The sequence below is a fragment of the Trichosurus vulpecula genome, chromosome 1 (assembly GCF_011100635.1).
Source record: "Trichosurus vulpecula isolate mTriVul1 chromosome 1, mTriVul1.pri, whole genome shotgun sequence".
NCBI classification, from domain to species: domain Eukaryota; kingdom Metazoa; phylum Chordata; class Mammalia; order Diprotodontia; family Phalangeridae; genus Trichosurus; species Trichosurus vulpecula.
Genome location: NC_050573.1, coordinates 53,499,571 through 53,513,215, shown reverse-complemented (window position 1 = coordinate 53,513,215; position 13,645 = coordinate 53,499,571).

Genomic DNA, 13,645 nt, shown 5'->3' with positions numbered 1-13,645 from the left:
ATGATGAGCTCCTGGCCAGGCACAGGTTGAACCAAACAAAGGCTAGCAAAAAATGAATGTAAGAGGGATGGCCCAGAGTTTTGGTTCATTAGCTTCAGTCCTGTCCAACTCTTTGGGGGTTTTCTTGGAAAAGATACTGGAATTGTTTGTCATTTTATTCTCCAGCTCATTTTACAGATGAGGAAACTGAGGCCCCAGCAAAAGCTGAAGGTCCGTATGGGCTAGAAGACAGAAATATTGAAAGGTAGAGGGGGGAAAGTCTCCAGATGCAAAATAGATATTCCCCCACCTAGAAAGGGTTGGAGGCATGAATACCTGAACTGATTATGCAAGAAAATGAATTGCCTTCAGGGTATACACCGAATTTACACCTCTGTCCTAGTCAAAGGAGCATAGGAAATAAAAATGACTGAACTGAAACTAATCACCTTAAGGCGATATGGAGTGTCTTATGGAAAGAAGTGGATTTGGATACAGGAAGATTCTGTCAAAAGGAGAGACAAGCCTTCTTTCATCTGGAGGAAACAAACACCTCAGAGCTGAGGCTCTAAGAGAGCAAAATGGAAGGAGCTTCTGTCAATTCTCAACTAAGGGTCATTGCCCTAACTGGAGGAACTTTGTAGCACTCCAGCTGAAGAGAACGTAGGACATTCTCCATCTTCTCTTCCCTAGCCTAGCCCATGGCTGAAGGTAGAAAAAAGAAGACTACAGCTGCTCATCAGAGAGAGAGAGAGAGAGAGGGAGAGAGAGAGAGAGAGAGCAGAGAATCTAACCTATCCAGCAGAAATGCTAGGCTTTCCAAAGAACCTTGTGACCTAGCAACAGATCAGTGGCAGAGCGGTCTGCCTGGCCCTGTTCTGGAGCCAGTGGGCAGTGGCTGCTCAGCCTAGCTAGTCTAGTGAGGAGCCAGTACAGTCTCTATGACCTGTTCAACCCAGCCCAACAGCAGATTGCACCCTAGAAGGAGTAAGTATAGCTAACCATCAGAGCAACTCACATAAAATCTCATGAGCGCTTTCCAGAGAGATAAGGACATGGAGGCCCATCAGGTCCAGAGTTTTCAGTTGCCTTGGTTACATGTATTCCCTACATGTGTACCTCACCACCGCTGTATTTTAAATTCATTCCCAGTCATCTTCCGTCCCGGACTCTGGGTGAATTTGCATGAGAGTTGTGTCCCTAGTGTTGGAGGAAAGGCTTTGTGTCTAGTATTTTGTTATATTATTTGAGTAAATGCCTTCACTAAAGAACTGACTCTATTGGCTGATTATTAAGGGAAAGAACTCTGGTGAGGGCTTGTGAACCAGCATTTAGGAGGATGAGCCCACATGCGTAATGCCCCTTCAGTCTCTCTTGATCAACCACGCTCACCACTGTCTGGTTGAATCCCCGAAGGGGTGATTTTTACTACTCCAAAGGTTCTAGGGTTAACCCTCTGGATGGCTATCCTCCTAGATGTTGTATATGGACACATCCAACCTGCTGTAGCAAGTCTCACAAATAGTAAATACAAGGACGATGGATTTTTTTAAACAAGCATTTATTAAGCACCTGCTATGTTCCAGGCATTATGCTAAGCACTTGACAAATGTTTTCTCATTTAAATCTCACAGCAACCCCAACAGTTAGGTGCTATGTTTAACCTCATTTGTACAATTGAGGAAACTGAGACATATAGAGGTAAAGTAACTTGCCCAGGGTCACACAGCTAATAGGTATCTGAGGCATGATTTGAATTCAGGTCCTTCTGGCTCCAACTTTAATACTCTATCCACTGTGCCACCTAGCTGCCTCTTATTTTTTAATTTTTGTTCAATAATTAATTGTCAGCTAATTAATTTCCTTGAAAGGTATCAGGCATCAGAGACTGCGGTGAAGTAGAATGTCATCTTCCCTTTAAGTTCCAAAAAAAAAAAAAAAAAAGGAAATATAGTAAGTTTAGAGGGAATTACTATAATGAGAATGGGACAGTGTAATTTCCAAAGGGAGTCAATGGATTATTCATGAGAATAACATCTGGTTGTTTCTATCATGACTATGGCTAAATAAATAACTAGTGACAACTGAGTTCATATTATAGGAGGAACAGTTGAAGAAACTGGGCATGTTTAGCCAGGAGAAGAAAAGATGAGGGTTTGAGGTGGGATGGGAAAGGAGAGTATTTGGGTAGCCCAAGGGCTAGCCTATGGAGGAGGGATCAGACTTGCTCTGATTGGCCCCACAGAACAGAATGAACAGCAAGGAGTAGAAGTGGCAAAAGAGGCAAATTTAGGCTCCAAGTCAGGAGCTATACGTAAGTGGAATGACAATGACGCACCTCTGGAGGTGGAGGCTTCCCCTCCTTGCAGAAGCTAGATGACCACCTGTCAGGCTTCCTGGTCTCCCTGAGCTCCATCATGCTTCAAGTACCCTTTCAGGCCATCAGCAACTAGGTGGTGCAGTGGATAGAGTGTCAGGCCCAGAGTCAGGAAGACCAGAGTTCAAATCCAGCCTCAGATACTTACTAGCTGTGTGACACTGGGCAAGTCACCTAACCCTGTTTGCCTCAGTTTCCTTGTCTGTAAAATGAACTGGAGTGGGAAATGGCAAATTGCTCCAGTATCTCTGCCAAGAAAACCCCAAATGGGATCACGAAGAGTAGAGACACGACTATATAACAACAAAACAACTACACAACAGCCTCTTTGCCTGCACCCAGGCACTCTTCCGTCCCCTCCCTCCTTCTGATTTCCTGATTTCCAGTTGCATAGCTCCCTGATGCCCTGGGACATCTCCACCTTAGGCTGAGCCCGTATGGGTAATGACAACCTACCCGAACTCATTCCTCAATGACTAACAGACTCCAACTCTGCCATCCCTTCCATCCCAGTGACTCTGAACCCTCAGTTGACATTATTCAAACCCCTACTCCATCCATCCCCCACTGCCTACTCCCTTATTCCCATGCCCCTTGATCCCACCCTTCAAGTCCCTCTCTAAAACGATTCATCACTTCTGGGTAACATCAAGAATATCTGCTCCATAGGTAGCAAAGTTCGCTCTGATACCTTTTCCTTTCTTCCTCCCTCCATCTTCCTGAACTCCCTGAAACCTGTCTTTTGCTGGATAACAAAGTTTCTGGTTGTACTCGCTGACTCACCGATCCTGGTGCAGGAGTTAGAATACTCTTTGTGCCCGGTTACCATTTCCAGGCTCTTCCTCTAAAACCATCATTCAGTAATCTCTTCTTCTTTGAGATTTATTTATTCAGTCTGTATTTATCATGCAATCAAGATTCTGGTGGCTGTTGTCTACTGGCCTCCAGAACACAATCCTTCTCTCCTCAATAAGTTCAGTGCCTGGTTCATAGTTTTTTTTTTTTCTCTCTTCCTCCACTCTTGCCCTCAGACTTGGAGACTTCAGCATACATAATAATATTCCCTTAAAGACCCTAACCACTTAGTTCCTCAATGTACTTGCTTCCATTAACCTACTCCTCAAGCATACCTCAGTTACTCACAGAATGGTCATCCCCTTGATCTTGCCCTCACACACCAGTGTTTCCATTTCCATATTCATGAACTCTAAAATAACTTTATCCAATCACAATCTACTGTTATTCTACCCTTCCCTCTGCCTTGCAACCCCAAATTCTCTTCTTCATCCTCACCTCCAATCCCTCCACCCCTCAGTTCTTTCCAAGGCTCTTACTCCTACACTAAATATACTTTCTTCCCTTCCCCATCTTGACCCCTTTGCTAAACAATTCAACTCTTCACTGTCCTCTTGAGTCCCTTGACTCTTTATCTTGTTTCCAGTATTACTCTGCCAAGCCTCAGGCTTGGATTAACCCCACTCTCCACTGCCTGTGTTACTGTTTACATACTGCTAAAAAGAAGCTGGAGAAAATCATGGTAATATGCTGACCAAGTCCGCTACAAATTTATATTACACAACCCTGACTGGGCCCTCACTGCTGCTGGGCAATTCTACTATACCTCCCTTGTCAACTCACTATCCCTCTCACTACAGTAGCTCTTCCAAACCTTCTCAAGCCCTCCATGGCTCTCCCTCCCCACCACTCTCTCAGCTGAGAGTCTTGCCTCATATTTCACTGAAAAAATTGAGACCATGAACCAAGATCTCCCTCTTCTCTAGGTTTCTGTGATACTGCTTTCTCTTGGTTCTCCTCCTATTTGGCTGACTGCTCCTTCTCAGTCTCCTTTGCTGGATCTTCATCTAGGTCATGCCTGCTAACTGTGAATGTCCCCCAAAGTTCTCTCCTGAGTCCTCTTCTCTCCTCCCTCTACAGTATTTCAGTTGCTGAACTCATCAGCTCCTACAGATTCAATTATCTCTGTGCAGATGGTCCTCAGATCTATTGTCCAGTTCTAAACCTGCAGTCTTGAAATCTCCAACTGACTATTAGATATCTCAAACTGAATGTCCCATAGACATCTTAAACTCAGTATCCAAAACTGAACTCATTAGCTTTCTCCCCAAACCTTCCCCTCTTCCAAACTTCACTATGAATTCCAAGGGCACCATCACTCTCCTAGGCACCCAGGTTCATGACTTTGGTGTCATCCTTGGCTCCTCACTCCCTCTCACCCCACATAGTCAGTCCTGTCATTTCTTCCTTGTAACATCTTTCCTATACAGTTCCACCATCCTGACACAGGCCCTCATCACCTCGTGCCTGGACTAGCAATGGTCTCTTGGCTGATCTGCCTACCTCAAGTCTCTCCTCACTCCAGGTCATCCTCCACTCAGCTGTCAAAATGATCTTCCTAAAGTACAGGTCTGCCCATGTCACCCCCCCATTCCATCAACTCAAGTGGCTCCCTGTTAATGATAATGATGATGATAAGTGGCTCCCTATTACCTCCAGGATCAAATATTAAATCTTCTGTTTTACTTTTAAAGCCAAGTCATTGATAAAAATGTTAAACAGTGCAGGACCAAGCACAGATCCCAGAGATGCTTCAATGAAGACCTTCTGCCAGGTTGACATCGATCTATCTGTTAATGCTTGGTCTTTGAGTGTGGCCATTCATTCACTTCCAAACCCATCTAATATTTCTATTATCTATTCCAGACAGAGGCTCTCTGACTTTTCCACAAGAACACAGTCAGATACTTTAGCAAGTGATTCTCAAAATCTCTGTGTATGCATTGCTCTAATCTCCTCCTTTAGGAACTCCATCAAAAAAGGGTAATAATAATCTGTGACCACAAGTAAGGGTCCAGAGCCAGGCTCACTAAGGGGCCACGGATGGGCTTACAGGTGGTGAGCTGTCATGCCACAGGCTCCCCCAGTTAGAGATGGGCACACTCTATTACAGATTCTTGTTCAGGTTCAGTGGCCTCTGGCATCCCTTTTTCAACTCTGATTCAGTGTGCTCTCCTTGGCTACCACACCATTCAAGATCCTTCTTCTCTCATTAGCTACTAGAATCCTTCATGCTGCACTGAGAGGCCAGAAGTCTATGATGTCTGGATCCTATCCTGGCTCTTTCTGGGCTCCACATTTCTATTCAGTCAATCAATCTAATCAGTAAACATTTATCAAGCACCGACTATATGCCAGGGTGCTAAGTGCCTGGGATACAAAAAAAGAGGCAAAAGACAGCCCTTGCCCTCAAGGAGCTTACAATCTAAGGGGGGAGACAAAAAACAAATATGTACAAACAAGCTCTATACAGGATAAATAGGAAATAATTAATTAACAGAGGGAAGGCACCAGAATTGAGGGGTTGGAGAAGGATTCCTGTAGAAGGAAGGATTTTAGTTGGGACATAAGGGAAACAAGGGATGTCAGTAGAGGGAGTGGAGGACGGAGGACATTCTGGGCTTGAAGGATAGCTAGAGTAAATGCCTGGAGCCAAGAGATGGAGTATATTGCTCTTGGAACAGCCAGGAGGCCAGTGTCACTGGATCAAAGAGTATATATTGGACAGTAAGATGTAAGAAGACTGGAAAAGCAGGAAGGGTCTAGGTTATAAAGAGCTTTGAAGGCCAAAACAGAGCATTTTGTATTTGATCCTGGAAGTGACGGGAGCCCCTGGAAGGTATTGAGTAAGGAAGTGACATGATCAGATCCACACTTCAGGAAAATCACTCTAGTGGCTGAATAAAGGAAAGATTGGAATGGGGAGACTTGAGGGCAGGAAGACCCACCATCAGGCTACTGCAACAGTCTAGTCATGAGGTGATGAGCATCTGCAGCAGAGTAGGGGCAGTGTCAGAGGAGAGAAGGGGGAGTACTGGAGAGACGTTGCAGAGGTGAAATCAACAGGTCTTGGCAACAGCTTGGATATGGAGGCGGGGTGGTGAGAGACTGCGAGGAATCCAAGATGACTTTTAGGTTGTGAGCCTGAGGGATGAGAGGATGCTGCTCCCTGTACAATAATACAGAACTTGAGGGGAGGAGGGTTTGGGGGAAGATAATAAGCTCCATTTTATTTCATTTTTTTTAACAAAGAACAAGTTTATTAATAGACACAAGAAAAACAATAAAAATAGCTCCTTGAACTCCCTTCCCATTTAGGCTTTGGAATTCTTCCCCTAACCTCATAGTTCTGCCTCAGGCAGAGTCCACTTAGGAGTCTCAGTGAGAATAGTGTGCACTTCCAAAACCATCTCCCTTGTCTCTGGGGTCCACTCACTACTGAGTGTGCTACTGCCTGTTAGGGAGGGAGTTCACTGGCCAGTCTTGCTTTCAAAGGAGTAATTGGCTACATTAACATCTGAATGACTATCATGTGGAATTCAAATGGAATCGACTTGGTTGTAGAGTTCAGGACTTGAACCAGTTGGTGTGATCCAGAGGGAAAAATGACTCCTGCTGGACAAAAACACAAAGAATAAGTTCTGTTTTAGACATGTTGAGTTTAAGATGTCTAATGAACATCTAGTTTGAGATGTCTGAAAGGCAGTTGGAGATTTGAGATTGGAGGCCAACAGAAAGTTTAGGGCAAATAAATTTAATGTGCAGGTATATGTAGAACCTATATCGGATTACATGCCATTAGGGGAGGGGGCTGAGAGGAAGGGAGAGAGAATTTGGAGCTCAAAAACTTGTGGAACTGATTGTTGCAAACTAAAAATAAAAAATAAATTAAAAAATAGAAAATTTAGGGCAGGATAGGTAGATTTGGGAATCATTGGCATAGAAATCATAACTAAATGCATGGGAGCCAATGAGATCACCAAGTGAATTAGCATAGAAGGAGAAGAGAAGAGGGCCCAGGACAGAAGGACACTTATGGTTAGAGGACATGATCTGGATGAGGAGACAATGAAGGAGCAGTCAGAAAGGTAGGAGAAGAACCAGGGGAGAATGTTTCCCCAAAAACCTAGAGAGAAGAGAGTATCAAGGAAGAGAGGGTAATCAATAGTGTCAGAGACTGCAGAGAGGTCAAGGAGAATGAGGATTGAGAAAAGGCATTTTAACAGCAATTTTCTCTGATAAAGGTCTCATTTCTCAACTATATAGGGAACTGAGTCAAATTTATAAAAATAAGAGCCATGCTTCAATTGATAAATGGGCCAAGGATATGAGCAGGCAGTTTTCAGAAGAAATTAAAGCTATCATTATCATTTAAAATATTCTAAATCATTAATAGAGAAATGCACATTAAAACAACTCTGAGGTACCACCTCACATGCCACCAGATTGGCTAAAATGACAGAAAAGGAAAATGACAAATGCTGGAGGGTATGTGAGAAAATAGGTACACCAATGCACTGTCGGTGGAGCCATGAACTAGTCCAACCAAAAGGCCTATAAAACTATGCCTACCCTTTGACCCACCAATACCCCCAAAGAGAACAAAGGAAAAGGAAGATGATCCAGATGGACAAAAACATTTATAGCAGCTCTTTTTGTGATGGCAAGGAATTGGAAACTGAGTGGATGGCCATCAATTGGGAGTTAATAAGTTGTAGGATATGATCATGATGGAATATTATTGAGCTGTTATAAATGATGAAGGAAATGGTTTCAAAACAACTTGGGAAGTAAGCAGAACAAGGAAAATACTGTGCACATTAAGAGCAAAATTGTAACTATAATCAGCTGTGAAAGACTCAGCAGCTTTGACCAATGACAATGATCCACGACAATTCCAAAGGACTCATGATGAAAAATGCTATTCTTCTACAGATAGAGAATAGATGGCTTCTGAATGCAGTCTCAAGCATATTCTTTCTCTTTATTTTTCTTGCTTTTTTTTCATCATGGCTAATGTGGAAAATATGTTTTGCATGACTTTATATTTATAATGGATGTCTTATTTCTTACCTTTTCAACTGGCTGGGGCAGGGGGTGGAGGGAGGGAGAGAATTTAGACCTGAAAATAAAAATTTTAAATTTTTTTTAAGTGAGAGAGAAAAGGTTATTGGATTTGGCCATTTAGAAATCATTGGTAATTTTGGAGAGAGCAATTTCAATGGAATGAGAAGGTCAGAAGCCAGATTGCAAGGGGTTAAGAAGAGAGTGAGAGGAGGGGAAGTGGAGACTCCTATTGTAGATGGCCTTTTTGGAGGAATTTAGCCACAAAAGGCAGAAGAGATATAGGAGGATAGTGTAGATGGACCAAGTGAGGATTTTTTTAGGATGGGGAAGACATGGGCATTTTTATAGGCAGTAGGGAAGGAGCCAGCAGGCAAGGAGAGAGGGAAGATAAAGGATAGAGTGGGGATGGCAGAGAAGGCGGTCTATTGGAAGAGATGGAATCACTTGAGCAAGTGGAGGGGTTAACCTTGGTAGGGAGTAAGGCTACTTCATCATGTGAGATAGGGGTGAAGGAAGAAAAGGGAGCAGAAGACACCTGAGTTATATGAAATGCGAGAGAGTGGAAAAGAGGGAGGTCACAGTGAATGGCCTCGATTTTTTCTATAAAATGAAGCAGCTCAGCTCAGCTGAGAAGGGGGGGAGGAGGAGGACGAGGGAGGGCCTATGGGAGGTTTGAGGAGGGATGAAAAGATTTGGAAGGGCCACTGCAGTGAGTGGGATAGTGAGTTGATAAGGGAGGCATAGAATGATTGCCTAGCAGCAGTGAGGGCCCAGTTGAGATTGTGTAACATAAATTTGTAGTAGACCTGATTAGCGTGGTTTTATGATTTTCTTCAGTTTCTTTCAGCAGCATGTGGATAGGAGTGAAGGATGCAAATGGTGGGAGTGATCCAAGGCTGAGGCTTGTCAGGGCATAATCAGAAAAATGATAAGGGGGCTAGGGATCAAGAGCAGAAGATACTGAATTTGTTCACTAAGGGATCAAGATGGGGAAAATATGAAAGAGTAGCTGGTGCAGGGGAGATGGCTTGGGGGAGAATTCAGGGATCAAGGGATTGTAGGTCATGGTACAAAGAGTAGGGTTTTGTAAGGAAAATCAGAGGGAGTGGGGAAAGCCAATACATTATAGTCAGATAGGAGATTTTGGAATTCTTGAACATGGTTGTGGTGCATTTGTGGGTGATGATCAAAGGTATGACCACTTTGTGTGTGATTGACTGAAATGAAATGGATGAGTAGGTTATGGGAAGTGAGTAGGCTGAGGAACTGAATGATTAGTATTTGAGGGAGAGTCAACATGTATGTCAAAGTTCCCTAGTATGAGGGCAGGAGTTGGGGAGAAGAGAAAAATTCCACCGTTAAGAGGAGGCAGTCGGCTGAGGGAGAGAACCTGCTCAGCCCTCAGTCAGGTTCCAGACCAATCAATGAATCTTCTCACAGGTATATACACTTAGTCACTGCTGGTAGAGGTCACAAATCAAACCTGTTCCCTTCCCTTAGGGTACCGTATCTTGAACCCTGGACCTTTTATTGCCATAAGTCTCTTCGTATTCATGGGTGGTTCCTGAGGGGCAATGGAGCTTGTGCCCAGGGGTAGGGAGTTGGGGAAACCTCAGGAACCTGAACATTGGGTCACTCAACCCATGGCCTAGTACTCAGGTCAGAGCCTAATTCCAAGCACTGAAGAGATGAGCCCAAGTCCCTGCAGGGCATCCATGTGCATGCAGTGAGGCCCTATGAGAAAAGATTGGAACATCTTTTCTCCTCCCTTTCTCATAATCATGACTTCTCAGCTCCAGACACCAGGGTCCTGGCTTCTTGCCCAGGGTGACATATTCCAAAGGCCCAGATCAAAGCTCTTTCAAACAGATCCCCTTCAGCCTGAACACTAAGCCAGCCCTAGGGGTCTCAGGTTGACAGAACCTGTCTAAGGCAGGATCAGCCCCCACTTCTGTTGAGCTTCCTTCTCAGCTGGGCAAGTCCAAGCAGGTCCAGCATAGGTCAGACCTAACCCAGCCCAGGCACTAACCCCTGTGGTAGAAATGCAAGCAGGGGCAGCTTCAGTACAGACAGCCTGGCTCTGCCTGTCCAAAAGCCCATCTGTCTCTCTGTCTGGCTGGCACAGGTAGAAGGGATATTAGGTCAAAGCTGGAAGAAAATAAAACACAAAATAGAGCTGGAAAAGACCTTGGAACACAGAACGTGGAGTTTCAAGGCATATTAGAACATAGGCTATTGGAGCTGGGAGGGACTTTGATGATTATCTGGTTCAGCCCCCTCATTTTAAAGATCAGGAAATTGAAGAAACAGGGGGAGGGACTTTGGAGAGCCTTCTGAAGATGGCAACCGGGTTAGTAAAAGAATGAGATCATGCTGGGTAAGGATGAGTCGAAAATGTTTCTGCTTAGTCTGAAGGAGGGAAACCACAATAGCTACCTTCAAGTATTTGAAGGGCCATAATGTGAAACACGGGGCAGCTAGGTGACGCTGTAGTGGATAGAGCGCCAGACTTGGAGTCAGGAAGACTCATCTTCCTGAGTTCAAATCCACCCTCAGACACTTACTAGTTGTGTGACCCTGGGCAAGTTGCTTAATCCTGTTTGCCTTGGTTTCCTCATCTGTCAAATGAGCTGGAGAAGGAAATGGCAAACTACTCCAGTATCTTTGCCAAGAAAACCCCCAAAGGAGTCATGAAGAGTCATATATAACTGAAAACAATGTGAAATAGGCATTAGATTTGTTTTGCATGGCTCCAGACCTCTCACTAGACATCATCAAGCTATGGCAGGACAACCACTTGGCAGAGAAGTTATAAAAAGGGATTTTTGTTCAGCTTCTAGGTGGTCTCCCTTCCAGTTCTGATCCTGTGACTTTCCAAAGTCATACCAAGACTTATTGGCTGATCCAGGAGTAAAATATAGATTAGACCAGATTAACCTCATTTCCTTTTTTGACAGGGTTATTACTAGAATGAGTAATTCTGTTGACATAGGACATTTGGATTTCAGCAAGGTCTTTGGCAAAATCTCTCATGCTGTCCTTGTGAATGATGTCCTCTTCATTAATTTTTCATTCATTCATTCCCTCTTTCATTCATCCCTGCTATCCTTTTTGACATGATGGAGAACCATGACCTAAACAATAGTAGAGTGAGGTAAAGTCAGAACTTCTTGAATTGACCTTACACAGAGCTGTCATTAATGATTCTATGTCAACTTGGAGGCCAGTTTCTGGTATAATTCCCCAAGAATCTGTCCTCTTTCCTCTGGTGTTCAACATTTATATGAATGACTTAGACGATGTCCTAGAAGGCATGATTGTCAGATTTGCAGATGACATAAGGTTGGGAGGAACAGTTAATACAATGGTTGAAAGTCACAATCTGAAAGAGCTCAGTGGACTAGATCAATGGGCAGAGATAAAACTCAAGATACATGTAAAGTTTTACAGTTGGATTCTGTAACATTCATAAGAATAGGATGAGGGAGGCATGGTTAGTCAATGGTTCCTCTGAAAAAGATCTGGGGATTTTAATGGACTGCAAGTTCAGTATGTGTCAACAGTGTCACATGGTAGCCAGAAAAGGTAGCCCATAGGGCTATCATGGGTTCCCAGGAAGCCGTGCACAAGATGGGCAGGCATGGATGGATTGTGTGATCTGCATCTTTGATGGGAATAGCCACAAAAACTGAATCCTAGATCCACTGAGGTAGATGTATCCTAGGTGGCATTAAGAGAAAGACGGTATCCAGTACCAAGGGGGTTCCTGGATAATCTGCCCTAATCAGACCACATCTGAAGGATCATGTTCAGTTTTGGAGAAGACAGAGACAAAAATGAAGCAGATGTCCAGAAAAGTATGGTCAGAATGGTGAAAGAACTAGAGAAAATTCTGTATAAAATTGGTTGAAGGAAATGAAATGTTTAGCCTGGAGCAGAGGTTCTCAAAGTGTGGTATGTGGTTTTCTGGGGGTTCTCAAAATCCTTGCAGGGAGTCTGTGAGATTGAATTTTAATAATATCAGTAAGATGTCATTTGCCTATTAAAATACTCCTCCCTTTCCCAGCTACATATATGAAGGAGAACAGATCTTCTTAATATGCTTCAACCAAAACAACACATCACAACAGGTTGAATGCAGAAGCAGATAGGAGAATCCAACTGTCTTCAATTAAGCCAGATGTTAAAGAGATTTGAAAAAAAAAGGTAAAATAATTCCACTCTTCTCACTAATTTGTTTTGGAAAAAAGTTGTTTTTCACAAAAATGTTACTTATGTTAACATGTGATGGGTTTATTATTGTTATGTTAATGAATTAATAAATATTTTAAAATTTTATGTTTTAATTTCTCTTGTGGTAAATATAAATAAATATAATATATATAAACAAAAGGTCTTTGGGGAGCCTCGATAATTTTTAAGGGTGCAAAGGGGTCTTGAGGCCAAAAAGTGTGAGAACCACTAGCCTAGAGAAGATTTGTGGGATGGGGGTGGGGGTGGGGAGCATGGAGTGTGTGTGTGTGTGTGTGTGTGTGTGTGTGTGTGTGTGACAGCTGTCTTCATGCATTTAAAGAGTTGAATGAGGAAGAGAGTTTAGTTTTGTTTTGTTGGTCTTCAAAGGGCTAAAACAGTAAACAATGGGATTCAGAAAGGCAGATTCAGGTTTGATGACAGGAAAGCCTTCCCAACAAGGGGAGTGTCCCAGAGTGGTGTGGGCTGTTTTGGGGTGTAGTGTGTTCCCCCTCACTGGCAGTCTTCAAGCAGAGGCTGAATAATCATTTGCTGAGGCCACTGTGGAAAGGATTCGGTAACTGGTTGTACCAAAAAGCCTCTCAGGTTGTACCAAAAAGCCTGCTCCAATATTCGATGATTTGGTTTCCTTCAGCTTTCTAGGGTTCCCTTTCTATTTAATACTGCCTACAAACAATCACAGAATAGGGGGTTCCTAGCTCAACCCCCAGTGTGAGGAAAGTGGTGGCCAATCATCCGTTCCTCCCCTTATGTCCACCTGATGCTGGAAAAGGATGGGGAAGACAGAAGGAACCTAACTTTGGCTGTCCCAGTTTCTCAGCTCCTTTGGGAGCTGCCAATAGGAAGACAGGCCAGCAGACCTCAGCTGCCATAAGCCACTGGGATTGACGAGACCAGACCAACTGTCTTTTCTCCTCCTGTCTTCTGAAGGATGAAGAGATTGAGCAGCTGAGCCTTTGGGTAGGTGGGCGGGGTTCAGTCCCTAGTCTACCTCTGAAACTGCCTGTTTGATGAAGGTTAGCTGGGGATAGCCAACAGGAATTTGTAGAATCTGCATAAGAAGAATATTCTATGTTCTAAGATCCCTTAGAGCTCTGATATTCAATCTTCTAAGCA